We start from the raw sequence: 11,510 nt of genomic DNA, 5'->3' as shown, positions 1-11,510 counted from the left end.
TAAGTATTTCAAATTGTGATGCTATTGAGTGAAATTGTGTTTGATTTGTTTATATGCAATTTTATTGGACTTTGTGAAACTGTTTAGGATGTTTATATGGTCTTAAAATAAATCTGTTCTTATCTGTTTATATGTCTGAAATCACCCATCCTAATTACATACAAACTTATTTACTGGAGGAACAATAAGGTTATGTTTTGTCCCACAAGATCTGTTCCTATTTAACAATGAGTGAAAATCTTGGACTGTCTTAACTCAGTACTGTAGACCAGCTCTCTGTGTAACATCTGTCATAGGTGCCCAGCGTGGTCAGCCATTCCCATCATAATCACTGTAACCATGGTAGCCACTGTTCCTCCTTTCGTGGATACTGGATTTCTTTCTCCTTGTTGAGTCCTAGTGGAATCTAGCCCTGAAAGACAGGCCCAGAAACCTGTGCTGCTACTTATTGTCCTCATTCTCTGATTTGACTGTTCCCTGGGCATGTGTTGGAGGCTGTGATTCTTTTCTGATGGCTCCAAATGGAAAATTCCAAAGGCCAAATCTTTGCCATCTGAGTCTCTGGAATGCTATGATGCAATGCAAATTTCCCCCAACCTTTTTTGTCTTTCAACACTGCAGTCCCCTTTCTAAGTGCTGGATATCTAGATATTCTAGATATTCTGGATTTTGAGTGTTTAGATCTGCCCATGTTTTACAGTGGATAGCAGTATGTTTCCTACTTGATTCTCCAATTAAGAGCCAATATTCTACTTCCGGTGGTGAGAGGAGGGTCTCTGAATGCTTTATTCACCTTAAGTGGAGTATAGTTTCTTTACAATGCTGTGTTGGTTTCTGTTGTACAACAAAGTGAATCAGCTGTGCATATACATATGTCCCCTTTCTCTTGGATTTCTGTCCCACTGCCCCATCCCACCCCAGCCCCAAGCTGAGCTCCCTGTGCTGTACAGCAGCTTCCCTCTAGCTCTGTATTTCACACATGGTAGTGTACATCTGTCAGTGTCACTCTCTCAATGTGTCCCACTCTTCCCTTCCCCTCCTGTGGCCACAAGTCCATTCTCTTTGTCTATGTCCCTAGTACTGCTCTGCAAATAGGTCTTCTGTAACATTTTTCTAGGTTCCATATATGTGTTAGTATATGATATTTGTTTTCCTCTTTCTGACTTACTTCACTCTGTATGACAGACTCTAGGTTCATCCACATCACTACAAATGATCCAATTTCATCCCTTTTATTGGCTAAGTATTTTCATTGATTATTAAAAAAAAAAAAAAAAAAACGCTGAGCACTGAAGAATTGATGCTTTTGAACTGTGGTGCTGGAGAAGACTCTCGAGAGTCCCTTGGACTGCAAAGGAGATCAAATCAGTCAATCCTAAAGGAAATAAGTCCTAAATATTCACTGGAAAGACTGATGCTGAAGCTGAAACTCCAATACTTTGGCCACATTATGTGAAGAACTGATTCATTAGAAAAGACCCTGATGCTGGGAAGGATTGAAGACAGGAGCAGCAGGGGATGACAGAGGAGGAGATGGTTGGATGGCATCACCACTCAATGAACATGACTTTGAGCAAGCTTCGGTAGTTGGTGAAAGGGAAGCCTGGCTTGCTGAAGTCCATGAAGTTATAAAGAGTCGACACGACTGAACTGGAAATAAATAAATAAATAAATAAACTCTGTCTAGATTGTCTCTCCATCCCAATGCAAACGAGTGGAATTTCTAAGAAGGAAACTTAAAATCAGATAGATCTCCAGCACTAACAGGTGCACTAACTCCAGCACTCACAACTACTCCCTGGGTGAGACATTTAACTTTTAAACATCTCAAGCTTCCCTATCTGAAAGCACACAGCAGCTTGTAATCTGAAGATATTTCATGAGAGTAAATGAGTTAGTGAAAAATTGTATATCATCATACTTGGCATATAGCAATTATTATTTTTTCAACTAATGATAGAAACAATCTATATATTGACTGGAAATACATGGCAGAGAAATCCCAAGGAAGAGGTGTTTTTTTTTGTTTTGTTTTGTTTTTAACATATAAATAAGAACTGCAAAGTTTCTATAGTAGATACAAAAAGATTAAGAAAACTCTGATATTTCATAAACCTATAGCTTGGAACAGAAGGCAATGGCACCCCACTCCAGTACTCTTGCCTGGAAAATTCTGTGGATGGAGGAGTCTGGTGGGCTGCAGTCCATGGGATCGCTAAGAGTCGGACACAACTGAAGTGACTTAGCAGCAGCAGCAGTGCATTGATTCAAGTGTTCTGGACTTTCTTAGTATGTTATTGTTACATACTCACAAGAACTTTCTGTCTTGAAAGACTTCTGTAAGTCTATGGGGTTGCAAAGAGTCGGACACGACTGAAGCGACTTAGCAACAGCAGCAGCAGCATAGCTTGGAAACAGATTGTATAAAATCAAAGGATTTCTTTTTTGGTATCAAAAGGTAACTAATCCATTTAGCCTGAAAAATGTAAAAATACTTTTCTTTTTGAGGGTATTTCCTATTATTAGGTACGTAACGTTTGTCATGGGCTTCCTTTGGCGGCTCAGTGGTAAAGAATCTGCCTGCCAATGCAGGAGACGCGATTTTTATCCCTGATTCAGGAAGATCCTCCAGAGAAGGAAATGGCAATTCACTCCAGTGTTCTTTTCTGGGAAACCCTATGGACAGAAGAGCCTGGAAGGCTACATTCCATGGGGTAGGAAAAGAGTCGGACATGATTTAGTGACTGAACAACAAGACCCGAAATTAGATTGCACGTTCAAATAAAGATATTTCTTAAGAAGCTATGATAAGCCATTTATATTTTACTTTTAATACTATGTGTTAAGTTTCAAACCTTTAGAAGTGTAGATAAAGCATGAATAATGGGGTGAGAAGAACTGAGACAGATAACATTCTCTTCTCCAATTTACGTAAGCTTCCTAAGACTTCCGAATCTTATTTTCTCAAAAGTTACTCTTTTTTTCCTCTGCATGACATTTTCTGTGTGTATTGTCCCAATAGCTTCTCCAAGTGAGAATAGAAATCTCAAGAGGAATGCCTGGATGATTTATAGGTATCACCACACCTCTGGTTTAAAAATATCACCTTCTTTGATATACCACTTAGGAGTATTTTATTGCTTTCTAACTTGTCAGGAAATTGCTGAAGTTTTACTCTTATTATGATTGCATACTCATGTGAGAACTTATTGATAATCATAAGAAGAAATTCACAACATAAATTAAGCAAAAAGCAATCTTAAACCTGTCATTCAGGATTCAGAACACAAAGAAGAAAAACTCTTTTTCTGAAATCTTTTGCAGGGCTTCTTTCTCCAATGACATTGTTCTTATCTCTTTAGTCCTCTGCTTTTCTCTTACCTGGGAGAGAGAAAACAGGCTCCAAGCACACAGTAGTTTTGTAGAAAAGGAGAATCTGTGTGGTGAGTTGTAGCTGTCTTTAATAGCAAGTTCACCAAAAGCCCTAAATTCTGTTCTTAGCTCTGGTGAAGGATTGCTGTGCATGAATACAAGTGATCCTGCACAATCAGCTATCCGCAGCTGTGTCTTATGATAATAATACAATTTTATGGGGGTCAATGAGATGATATGTAAAAATGTACAAAATTTGAAAACCCCATACTGATAGAAATATCTCCTCTTAGCCTCTAATCTGAGAAGTAAATCAGACTTTCAAAAACTTTATGTAATACAAGAGAATAAATAAAATTTATAAAATGTTCATATGAGTAATATTATTTTCTTAGTTTTGATTACCCATCTAATTTGCTTCTAATATATCAGTTTAAAATTTTGACTGCAGAGCTGGGAATATCCCGTGAATATGTATTCAGCTATTTTAGAGTACAATGGTTAGTTCCAAATGTTGCTACTTGTACACCATGAAAGTGGTCAAGGCATTGGTTCCATTTCTGAAACAGAAGTGTTTAGTAGATGCTCATCAAAAACAAACAAACAAAAAATCTGCATGCATACTCATACACACACTTATTACAGACTTACTGTTATGAAGGATTTGTAGACACAATTTACAAATAATAATACAATATGTAACACTTCTATTGTAAATTTCATACAGTTGATTATCATAGAATGTTTTAATTAATTTTGTGATATATTATATCCATAGCCAACCTATGGCTGCAATTGACAGATGAGTGTTGTTCTGACAAAAATTCTGTGTGATGCTTTTATTTGACAGTAAGAAAAAACTGTTAGAAAGTCATCTATTCATCAATGTTCAGTGATGAATCATTTTTTTAGTAAATTGAATAATAGTCTTCAAATACTGGAAGAATATAACTTCAAGTTTTAAATTTTACTTAAACTATAAGGCTACAGACAAAACACACTTTTAAATTTAATCTCCATCATTAATATTTTCTCTGCAATCTTAAACCTAACAATCAAAGAAACAATAAACCCTAATTGGTAGCATTTGTTGATTTCAATGGTACATTCTCACCATGACTGAGATCAAGCCACCAATGTGACCTCATTAAATACAGAGTTGAGAAAAGTGGCAAAGTAGTAAACACCATTATACAGTATTTCTAATATACAGATATAGTAGACGTTAATAACCTCAAGAGCTTAGGTAATAATACAACAGCAAAAATGTAAGAATAATGAGTTAAGTGTTTATTTCTGTTTTAATATAACTTATTTGTGACTTTATATAAATTAACTCCTTAATAATGCCTGTGATTAAAATCTAGCCACCATATTCCTGAAGCTTCAACAGTTGGCTCCCACCAACCAGCACAAACCAGATCCAACATGTTGGTCCCAGTTGTGGTTTCATAACAACCTGAAACAATCAAAGTGGGAAATGGTTGAAGCTAATAACACTCACTTCCTGGTTCACTACTATATCTAATCTCCATTGGAGATTAGATCCTTATAATGCTTCTTGGACCTTTTATTGACACAGTTACACAGTCACTGTAGTTATCATAGAGAAGTTGACAGCCTGAGATCACATCATATTCAAAGAAGGGTATAGCTTGGCAATATCTTGAATGTCAGTTTGTGAATAATTTCTGCTACAAAGATAAACTTTCTCAAATTTGGCAAGGAAAACTTTTCCTCTAAATTTTTAGGTTCTTTTTGCTGGTCTATTAATTAGATTGATGTGAAACAGATTAACAGGAGAAAAATAAATTTAACTACAAGCATACTGGGGTTCCAGAGATTTAAGACCCAAGGGCAAGTTGAGTAGTTGAGGCTAATGAATCCTGAGTTAAGGAGTGGAGTAGGAGCCAGGAACTTCAAAGGGGAGGAGGGCAAATTCACAGGAAGTTGAGATGAGACATTAGTTAGATATTTATGTGCCATGCAGATGAAACTTATCTCTTGTAATAGCTCTCTCTCTAAGCCAGGTCCTTTATCTAAATTACTTTAGGTAGTTAAGGGGAAAATAAAAAGTTCTTCCTGAGTCTCTTGGGCCTTCATTTTCTTCAGCTCAAAATAATTCACTTGCAGACTGGCAGTTTGGGGTGGCTCATTTTAAACACCTTCAATGGTTTGATGTGAAGCTCTATTACACCCTTCTGTGGACACACGTGCCACTGTTTTTCTAAAGAATTGTTAAGAGAAACCTTACAGATTGTTCCTATGTGCTCAGACCTCAGTTTTTAGTGCAATAAAATAGGCATTTTAGTCACTGAAAATATTTTAAGGAGCTTCTGCCCATGCCTTCCCTTTAATATATTCTTCTTCCTACATTATTCATTTAATTAAATGTCACTCCTATCCACCAGTTATCAAAGCAAAAAAACTGGATGCAATACTAAGTTCTTCTTTTCCTTTCTACTTACAACTTGTAAATAGCCACTATGTGGTATTGCTTCTTCCTAAATAGCATTATCATCTATTACTATTGTCAATTTAAAAAATATATATATTCACAACCTAAAAGTTGAGCATTATGTTTTATTCGATGGGAATTTGTAGGACTTCAGGATAGGGGCAGACAGCATCTCAGCAAACCCTGAGAAAACTGTTTCAAAGAAGTGAGGGGAGGAGTCAGGATAATAGGAGTTTTTCAAGGAAGGGCAGGTAGTCTGAATGTCAAAATATTATTGCTAATTAAAGAAAATCAGATAACCCAAGCTAAGAAATTTAGCATTTTTCTATGTATGGCAAGAGTCTGGGCTCACTGAAATCATTCCTTTGATATGCACCTCCGCCATCTAGGACCAGTATTCTGTTTTCACATCCTGAACTTCCTCAGAGCTCACCATGGGAAGGGGCTGCAGTCTGATGGCTGCTAGATGGCAGGTATTCTTTCCTTCCTGAGTTCTCTCACGGCTCACCAGCTCATCATCCATGGTGGCTGCAATTGCTGGTGACTGTAACATCCTTGTTTACTGACATGTCAGAAAATGTTCCATTTCTCACTTCTTAAAGAAAAAGAATGGCAAGAAGACCAACTGGTTGTCTGAGGAGGCTTTACAAATAGCTGAGGAAATGAGAAGTGAAAGGCAAAGGAGGAAGGAAAAGATAAACCCAACTGAATGAAGAATTCCAGAGAATAGCAAGGAGAGATAAGGAGGCCTTCTTAACCAAACAATGAAAAGAAATATAGAAAAATAATAGAAAGATAAAGGACAGAAATGATAAGGACCTAACAGAAGCAGAAGATATTAAGAAGAGGTGGCAAGAATATACAGAAAAACTATACCAAAAGGTCTTAATGATCAGGATATCCATGACTAGTGTGCCCACTCACCTAGAGCTGAACATCCTGGAGTGTGAAGTCAAATGGGCCTTCAGAAGCATTATTACAAACAAAGGTAATGGAGGTGATGAAGTTCCAGCTGAGGTATTTAAAATTCTAAAAGATGATGCTGTTAAAGTGCTGCACTCAATATGCCAGCAAATTTGGAAATTTTAGCAGTGTCCATAGGACTGGAAAAAGTCAGTTTTCATTTAAATCACAAAGAAAGACAATGCCAAAGAGAAACTATCATACAAATTCATTCATTTCACATGTGAGCAAGGTAATGCTCAAAATCCTTCAAGCTAGGTTTCAGCAGTACATGAACTAAGGACTTTCTAAGCTGGGATTAGAAAAGGCAGAGAAACCACAAGCCAAAGAAAAACATCTGTTTGTACTTCATTGACTATGCTAAACCCTTTAACTGTGTGGATCACAACTTACTGTGGATATTCTTCAAGAGATAGAAATAGCAGACCACCTTACCTGTCTCCTGAGAGACCTGAATGTGGGTCAAGAAGCAACATTTAGAGCCTTACATGAACAACAGACTGGTTCAAAATTAGGAAAGGAGAACATCAAGGCTGTATATTGTCACACTGCTTATTTAATTTATAAGCAGAGTACATCATGCAAAGTGCTGAGCTGGATGAATCACAACCTGAAATCAAAATTGCTGAAAGAAATATCAACAACCTCAGATATACAGATGATACCACCCTGATGGCAGAAAATGAAGAGGATCTAAAGAGCCTCTTGATGAGGGTTGAAGAGGAGAGTGAAAAAGCTGGCTTAAAACTCAACATTCAAAAAACTAAGAATGTGGCATCCAGTGCCATTACTTCATGGCAAGTAGAAGGGAAAAATTGGAAGCAGTGACAGATTTTTTTTTTTTGCCTGAGGCTCCAAAATCACTGCAGATGATTAATGTAGCCATGAAATTTAAAGATGCTTCCTCCTTGGAAGGAAAGCTGTGACAAACGTAGACAGTGTATTATTAAAAAGCAGACATCACATTGCTGACAAAGTTCTGTATAGTCAAAGCTATGGTTTTTCCATTAGTCATGTATAGATGTGAGAATTGGACCATAAAGAAACCTGAACATCAAAAAATTGATGCTTTTTAATTGTGGTGCTGGAGAAAACTGTTGAGAGTTTCTTGGACTGCAAGGAGAGCAAACCAGTCAATTCTGAAGGAAATCAGTGCTGAATATTCCTTGAAAGAACCAATGCTCAAGCTGAAACTCCAATATTTTGGCCACCAGATGTGAAAAGCCAACTCTTTGGAAAAGACACTGATGCTGGAAAAGATGGAAATCAAGAGGACAAGGGTGTATAGCTTTCTATAAAGAAAGCTTAGTGCCAAAGAATCAATGCTTTTGAACTGTGGTATTGGAGAAGACTCTTGAGAGTCCCTTGGATTACAAGGAGATCCAACCAGCCCATCCTAAGGAAATCAGTCCTGAATATTCATTGGAAGGACTGATGCTAAAGGCCAATACTTTGGCCACCTGATGCAAAGAAGTAACTCATTTGAAAAGACCCTGATGCTGGGAGAGATTGAAGGCAGGAGGAGAAGGGCACGACAGAGGATGCGATGGTTGGATGGCATCACCAACTCAATGGACATGAGTTTGAGTAGGGTCCAGGAGTTGGTGATGGACAGGGAAGCCTGGCATGCTACAGTCCATGGGGATGCAAAGAGTTGGACACAACTGAGCGACTGAACTGACCTGACCTGAAGAGGAGAGGGGGCAACAGAGGATGAAATGGTTAGATAGCATAATCAACTCAATGGACATAAATTTGAACCTACTTTGGAGGCTGTGGAAGATAGAGGGATCTGGGGTGCTACATTCCGTGAATGGTTCACAACTGCTAGAATAATACTTAGACTAGGAAGACCCAGTAACCTTTTGACAAATATATGGCTCAGGGGTTGATTCAGGCAAAGGCTAAAAAAATAAATAAAAGAAATGATAAAAATGACGTGAATCTATTCTTTGTGATGAAGGAGTAAGTCATTTCTTGGCCCTAATTGTCTGCACTGGTGTAGACTTAGAATGCTTTTTATTTCTTCATGAAAATTTTAAAATACCAGATTTCCAAATAGATGGGGTAATGGATGTTATATGATTCTAGTCTTGTAGCTGGTATCATCAGGAAACTGTGAAAACAGATTTTAATGGTTTTATTTTTTTTTCCCCCTGAACCTAATTTACTTGCACACGTAATACATACAAGACTAAGACGAGTGATGTTTAGGACTAAATAATTCACTGCTGGTATAACAGTCTGATTCATTAGTTTAAAAATAGAGTTATGAGCCCCTACTATAATGACATCTTTTGCTCTCCAATACAAAATGTCCCCAAACAAGGTATAACTGTGAAATGCCACATAGTCCATAAAGTTTTTATTAACAGAGAGAATGCCAAGAGGGAGATGTTCTGGCTTACTCTAAAGCAGTGATTCTTCAAATAATGTTGGTCAGAATTCCCAGTTTGTCTTATAAAGACCTGGATTCTTTCACCAGAAAAACACATATCTGCATTAAGAGAGAATTTTGCATTAATTACCGGGCATTTTACAGTCTACAGATTAAAAAATCAATGCTCCAGAGAAACTTAGCTTGGGCAAGCCTTGGCAAATAAAATTAATGAGTATTAAGCCACGGGAGGGTTAATTAACCTCTCGTTAAGACGAGAATGCCACAGTCCTGCAAATAAACATATTCCTGCTCAGTGAACAACAACGTGGGAGCGCATAGGGAAACAAGGACAAGCACAGTTCATGAACTCATCTCTCCACGAGACTTTCCTCGCCTGTCCTCAGACTTCACTAAGGGTGGAATGAGCAGAAAGGTTTGAGTGCAGAGCAGAGATGAATCCTGATTGACTTAGAGAAAAATAGGAGACATAAAGTCTTCTCATCTAAACTTTCTCTTTTACAACGTGTATAAAAAATAAATTAAAATTGTGCTCAAAAAGTACATTTGATGCCCCAGTGCCAGGAGCATTGCATTTTGTCTCTGTGGTTTATGTTTTCCCCTGAACATTTCAATATAAATAGAGCTTTGTATTGTGAAGTAGGGCAATACATGATTATTTTATAGTGAAGTCTAGAGTAAGCTTGCCTGGAAAATCCCATGGATGGAGGAGCCTGGTGGGCTGGAAAATCCCATGGATGGAGGAGCCTGGTGGGCTGCAGTCCATGGTTTCACTAAGAGTCAGAGAGGACTTCACTTTCACTTTTCACTTTCATGCATTGGAGAAGGAAATGGCAACCCACTCCAGTGTTCTGCCTGGAGAATCCCAGGGACAGGGGAGCCTGGTGGGCTGCTGTCTATGGGGTTGCACAGAGTCGGACACGACTGAAGTGACTTAGCAGTAGCAGCAGCAGAGTAAGCTTATCATGTGAGCTCATATGCTTTCACTGTGGCCTTATTCTTTTTTATCATAATCAGAATGAACATCATGGAAGTATCTGGTAAGAAACTTAACCCCAAAATAGTCAATACATAATGTCCAAGTAAGATACATGATCATGTTTACCCTCTAAGTTAAATATATATATATATATATATATATATATATAATGCTGCACCAAGATGTCACATAGTCAACAAATACATGTGAGAAATGTTTTAAAGATTTTTGAATTGTTAACTAAAGTGTAATATTTGGATAATTTTAAAGTCTTTACAATATATGTTTACAATGGTCACAGAAGTGATAATAAGAGATGTAATTTCTTCTAAAAAACTTTGGAATATAAAAGTTTTCAGTCTTACATTTAGGTTGATTTTTATTTGTTGCTGTTGTTTAGTCCCTAAGTTGTATCTGACTCTTTGGAACCTGACAGACTGCAGACTTCCCTGTCCTTCATTATCTCCCAAAGTTTGCTCACACTCACGTGCATTGAGTTGGTGATGCTATCGAACCATCTCATCCTGTTTCCCCTCCTCCTCCTGCCCTCAATCTTTCCCAACATCAAGGTATTTTCCAATGTATAGTATATAAACAACATATATTATGTAAATATTATGTGAATATAATATATAAATATGATGTGTATATATTTCTTTTCAACTTTCTTGCACATAAAGGGATTGGACAAATAGGACACTTTTGAAGATAAAGTAGGCCAAATGATGCAACTTTGCCTTAAATATCCTAAAAATGTATTTTTTTCTTTGTATGTGATCTGGGTGATTGTTGGGATTCTTCTCTTCACTATGTACAACACATTCATAGTTACTTTTATATTTTCTTCAAAACAAGTCCAAGTAATATATCTTTTCACTATTAGAACAGAATTTTATGAAAACTGCTGCTGCTATGTCGCTTCAGTCGCGTGGACTCTGGGAGACCCCATAGACGGCAGCCCACCAGGCTCCCCCGTCCCTGGGATTCTCCAGGGAAGAATACTGGAGTGGGTTGCCATTTCCTTCTCCAGTGCATGAAAGTGAAAGTGAAGTCTCTCAGTAGTGTCCGACTCTTCGCGACCCCATGGACTGCAGCCTACCAGGCTCTTCTGCCCATGGATTTTTTCGGCAAGAATACTGGAGTGGGGTGCCATTGCCTTCTCCATTATGAAAGCTAGATGTATGTTAATTATCTCTCAATAAAACTGGGGGACGGAGAAGGCAATGGCACCCCACTCCAGTGCTCTTGCCTGGAAAATCCATGGACAGAGGAGCCTGGTAGGCTGCAGTCCATGGGGTCGCTAAGAGTCGGACACGACTGAGTGACTTCACTTGCACTTT

The 11,510-nt window shown here is 37.9% G+C and overlaps 1 pseudogene; it reads right to left on the bottom strand.

Moving 5' to 3' along the window:
• Nucleotides 1-309: 309 nt before the first annotated feature.
• Nucleotides 310-11,510, bottom strand: part of LOC105001895 — a 126,095-nt pseudogene continuing 114,894 nt past the window's right edge.

The sequence above is a fragment of the Bison bison genome, unplaced genomic scaffold, assembly GCF_000754665.1.
Source record: "Bison bison bison isolate TAMUID 2011002044 unplaced genomic scaffold, Bison_UMD1.0 scf7180017864385, whole genome shotgun sequence".
In the NCBI taxonomy this organism is placed as follows: domain Eukaryota; kingdom Metazoa; phylum Chordata; class Mammalia; order Artiodactyla; family Bovidae; genus Bison; species Bison bison.
The sequence above is the reverse complement of the archived record's forward strand: the minus strand, read 5'-3'. Positions and strand labels throughout refer to the sequence as shown.